This window comes from Eutrigla gurnardus (assembly GCF_963514095.1).
Source record: "Eutrigla gurnardus genome assembly, chromosome: 2".
NCBI lineage: Eukaryota > Metazoa > Chordata > Actinopteri > Perciformes > Triglidae > Eutrigla > Eutrigla gurnardus.
The window spans coordinates 19,027,057-19,032,905 of record NC_139916.1 but is presented as its reverse complement, the minus strand read 5'-3'; positions in this window follow the sequence as shown (position 1 = coordinate 19,032,905).

Here is a 5,849-nt window from a genome sequence, read left to right as displayed (position 1 = left end):
CAGTGGAGAAAAGACAATGTCGCGCTGCCACACAGTCCATTCTGCAATGATGTGAGGCAAGAGACAACTTATACAGAACCAAAGGGGCAGGTCTAAACAGTGGATTTACATAGATTCAATACGCGTCTCTCCCAACTTGGAAGAGACATCCTGAGACAATATAAAGGTGTGACTTCCCTCGGAACAGCTGGGTTCTTTCTACATAGTGTCACAACAGGGGCCATTCATGAAGGCCTTGATCAAGTATGTGAGGTGAAGGTGTTTCGGGGACGGTCCAGGAAGGGGGACAGACCAGAGGGTCTTTTCATCAACATGACAAGGCTTACATACAATGAATGCAGCTCAGCAGGACATTTGATGTTTAGAGAGAAAGGAACATTATACCAAAACCAAATAAGAATTGTAAGGTAACACAATTTCTTCTACACCTTCCAGGATATTGTAATTCAAGTGGTACACCAGGGTAGGCAGGTCCAAATAAGTCCTCATCCTGCAGCTCTCCCCTCTCCATCCTAAGCCCCTCCCACCAGACGGGCACAATGTTGCTAATAGTTTAGCCTTCTGCTAGCCGTGAGTTGCAGCCTTTTTCTTTCTTTTTAAAAAATGCACATTGCACATTTAAAAAAAAAAATAAACAAACAACTCATTCAACACATCTTTTGGTTTTAATGACAAACTGAAACAAGAAAGGAGCTAAGTGGCTTCTACTGTAAGTCCACACCAGTTCCTACTCTCACATAATACATAGGTAAACAGAAGAAACACAGCTGCACATTTGTGTATCCTTGGAAAGTATTGTTGACTTGTGTTATCTTTGGCAACACTAACTACTGTAAACTGTCAGGTATTTGAACCAATAGGAGGCAGGAACAAACTCTGTCATGGCTGTCTAATTTTAGTTTCCCGACATCATGACAAGGAAGAAAACACAGCTGGAGGGTTGTTTTTGTTCTTTTGTGAGAACTTTCTCAGGAGTGCACAATGGGATAAGTTCTGACCCCAAAAAGCTGTAAAAAAAAAAAAAAAAAAAAAAAGTTTATGACATTTGAAATTTCAAAAGAGGTTTAATTTCACATGATTTTTTAAATCTATTATTCTATTATGCGATAGTAGATTTTTTTTCTTGTCTTAATGTTTTTAATTCCTCACATAAATGTGAGCTATTTCCCTTGATAGGAACTAATTATACTAGCTTTTATAACTTTAAATGAATAATAAAAAGTGCTCCGCTAATTCAGTGCTGCCCTCATATTACATTGTGTGACTCACAAGGAAATGTTTTATTTAAAGGATGACATTTGATGTATAACTAATGATATCTGTATATTATAATTATTATAATTATTATTATTATTAATATTATTATTATTCCAAGCATTCTACTTCCTTGTCAAAATCTGGTGCCTTCAAAGTATATTAATATAGCAAAGGTATTAATGATTAGCAATACTTCATTATTCATTAATACATTATTATCTTTAACACATTGTCCACATACCTGCTCATACACTGGCTTTAACATTTTCTGTGCTAAAGGAATTCAACCACACGACGCTCATTAAAACACTTGCCAAGATTGGCTTTATTCATTAGCTTTGACTTCCAGCAAATCAATCAATGCTGATTTAAGCAGAAGCTATTAAGTGAAACTGAACAATACATCCATCAGGTTGTTGTCATGGGAAGCAATAAGTCTAATGACCATATGAATGTGAGCACAGATCACACATCACCGTAAAACCACACTGGATTAACCTGAGCTGACCCTCTGCTGTGAGTGCCGTGTGTGTGTGTGTATATGTAGCGGACAAAATGGGTTTCAGGTGATGGACGTGAATTCAACTCAAAACTTAAACATTTCAACAGCTCAGTAAAAAACCTCAGTTTGTCCAGCAAACCTGCCACAAAGATTGAACTGAATACTTTATATGACAACAATGAACCAAGTTTTATTTCCCTTTTGAGGAATATGTCAACAAATCCTTCAGGCCAAGATCAGGATGTCACTTATTTCGATCTAGAACAATGCATATGTCTCTGCACACACTTTATCACTTCCTGGTAAACAATTACAGACAGATGATTAATATTGTACCATTCTCATGTCTGTATGCTATGATTAAATATAAAGCTACATTCCACAGCTGGTTAGCTTATCTTAGCATTAAGACCGAAACTAAGTGTCTGAAAGTAACAAAATCCAACCAGCACCTTAAAAACTTCCTCATTAATGAACATGTTTGATCTTGTTTGTTTAATGTGTACGAAAAAATGCCATGGTGTGATATCAGGGGGTCATGTGCCCACAAGCCAGACTATTAATTGGCAGCAGTCATTTCCTTGAGTCTCTACTGGTTGCCTGGTAACTGCTCCTGGCAGATTTAACAAACAAGACATTATGTTTAGAGGTGAATTTTTTTTAACCTTCAGACAGAGCCAGGCTAGCTGTTTCCCCCGTTTCCAGTCTTTGTGCTAAGCTAAGCTAACTTTGCTAGCTGTAGTGTCATTTTAACCCTACAGTGTTCTTCTTGTCTACGTCTCGAACAAGCAAAAATGTCAAAATGTCAGACTATTCCTTTATTGATTCAATTCATTTCCTACATATCCAACGTATTCCCTTTGTTTACATCAATATTAATCCTACGATCTTGTTTGGTGCTTGTTTATGTTGGTGCTGATGTGTGTTGTATGTATTTAAAGCAGATGTTTACTTTGGTTTGGCAAACTGCCATTTAAGTTTCATTAATAATGAAGAGGAATGCAGGCAGCATAGAGTCCGTTTTTTTAAGAGGCAACATTAATCTTCTACTGCAGGACACATTGAGATGCAAGGAGCGCCTTAACAGCCCCTGGATCTAACAATCAATACTGGCCATGTGACACCGGAGCGAGCGAGAGTGACATCGGTGCTGCCAAGATACATCCCTCCTCCCTTTTAAAGCACCTAATCTAGACAAAGTCACTGACAGTGACACTCGACCATCAAGCCTGCCTCAGTGAACGCATCTGACAGGCACATTTTAAACTCTTACTGATTATTCAGGCTTCATCCACGTGTGTCATAGACTCCCCAAATGGAATACATACATCTACATAAAAGTATAGTTTTATCAGTTGATGAAGATGTACTCAGTGTTACTTGAAACCAAGATAAAACCAGGAGGTGTTATACAAGCATATTCAGCTTGTAAGAACAATCAGAACAACACGCTGTTGAAGGAAGGTTTACTACCGCTGATGGCAAAGAGGAATGTGCCAATAGTTCCCACATCTAACATCGTATAATGATGTCGAACATCAAACCGATATTAAGTAACTGAACTAAACATACCTGATCAAAGTAAATCCCATCAATAAATCCCAACAATCACTCATTTAAAGTTAGGGGAAACAAACATCCTTAGTTATTATTCAAATAATATAACATGCAAAAACCAAAGTGAAACTAGAAATTCTGGGTGTTGTTCCAGAAATAATAGCCTCATTCATAATCCCGATGACATCCCATTTGTAACGCTAATAAGGAAAAAATCCAGCTCTCAAAATCAGGTCAAATATTGTTAATCTCATATCACATAATTTCATAAACCAAACAGCCAAAACCACTTTACCTTTGGCAGAAAGTTATGTTTCGCCTGTAAACGCAGTCTTTTATTTAATATTAATATTGTCAAATGTCCATAAAATCTCCATAGATATACACAATGCTGCCTGCAGGACTGTTTGCTCCATGTGTTAACTGCAGGTAAGGTGCATGCTGGGTAGGTTTAGAGCAGGCAGAGGGTGAGAGTGGACTGCCAATGAGTCCACGGTCCCTTTCCAAGCCTTTCCCACTCTTTTCTCCTTTTCACACCAGCAGAATTTATGAGGCCATTACAAGTGTGCATGCAGTGTCAACAGCGCCCAGCTAATATCTTTATCCAGCACCGCGAGGAGTCTGTCAGATGACACGTCCACCGCCCAGGAGACGAACTGCCCTCCCAGCTCACAATTCAGCTGAACACACACGGAAACCCTTCAAGACATTTAACAGGTGTCAGCATTTCAAACATATTACTTGGCTTCTTCCAAGTAGTCAGAACTTTAATAATGAATTGCGCCCAAGCCTCCAATTCTTATGAACACATATTTTAATGAAAGGAGGAATTGAAACCTGGCCAGATGCCCAGAGGACTGAAATCATAGTGCACCTTATAACGCGCCAACATACAGTGATACACAGATTTCAGGTATATGCTAGATGCTGATTCTGAGTGTTTCTTTTAGAACTAAAAGTGTTGATGCGTGATGTATTGAAAACTGTTGAGTACTTAATACTTGCATCGAACGTCTGGGCAGCAGTGGGCTTCTGTGAGGCACCCAGGGGATCAACTAAGGATACAGAGCCTGGCTCAAGGACACTTCAAGGTGGGAGTAGGAGCTTGGGATCCAACCGCCAACCTTGTGGTCAAAGGATAACCCAATGAACTACTGATATCCAGTATGGCACATGATGTTTTGATCTTTTGTGAAATGACAGGGTTTCATGTTTGTACTTCTCAAGGTAACGCATCAGTGTCACGACCGACACTCGGGCGTTTTCACATTTTCAAATGAAGCCCAGTGTGAATAAATACGTGGACAACAGAGAGCAAAGGTGTTATTTACTACATCAATTCAGCCGCCCCGTTCTGCGAGTTGAGCTGCAGCCGAACGCCATTAGAGACTCCACAGGGCCTTTGTCCTTCTGTCTGTGATCCATCTGCTGCTGGGGAGATGCTGCAGCAGGCCTGCCATCAAGCTCGCTGGCACCAGTCTGCTTTGCATGTGGCTGTTTGACACAACGCAGCAGGAGCGGCATTATGGCCCGGTGGCGGGAGCGGCTCAATAGCTGTGGCAGCATAAGCTCTCATTACGCACACGCCAAGTCATTACAGCTCACCGTGGGGCGATGCTGACGGAGGGAGCCGGGGCCTCCAACTGAACAACATCGTCTCGCAGTGTGGAGGTGGCGATGCACACCAGGGGAAGACGCTATTCACTGATGGACTATTAAAGAAGCCCACAGCAGCGAAACACTGCTCTTATTGAACAGTGTGGGACGTTGAGGCAATAATGAGTTGTAATTGTCTGCCCTGTGGACCCTGCTCTTATTTGAAATCCTGTGGTCAATTTAATCTCTTACTTTTTTTAATGCCTATTTCTATTATGTGCAGATTTTGCCCTCCAAATTATGAGAAATGTACTTCCATGGACCAGTCTTCTGGATATAATGTGACATTCTTGCTTTGTATTAAGTTGTCGTGGCAGCAGCATGAGTTTTACTAGCAATGTTTTTTGTGATAACTATATTTTAGTTCCCCACTGCTTTTCATTTATTTCATATCAAGTGGAATTTCTATGAGGACTCTGACAGCAGATAACAAGTTGAACTCCTGCGGCGCTCCACAGCTGAGATAAGCACACAGAAGAACGACTTGCTTCCCAAAGCGAGAATCGCATCAGGTCCAAAGGAAATGAAACCAGCCGGCTGTCCATCTCAGGTGGTACAGAACAGAAGGTGAAATTAATTTAGATGGATAAACCTGCTTACGTATCAGAAAGTAAATGTAATAACCTCTAATTAATGTTCAGTTTTGCACTTGTCTTTCTTTCAGCCTTGCAGGATCCCACAAAAAGCCCCCTATTGTTTTATGACTCCACTGAAAAACTCATCTCAAAGTTACTTTACTACCCATCTAGCAGAGTTCTCTATCAATGTTGTCTGGTACTAAAGTGTTTTTCTATGATGTATACTCAACATCTCTTGTTTAAAATGTTGAATCCAACTTCTTCCTGAAAAAATGTTATTTTCTCACCATCTGCACTAA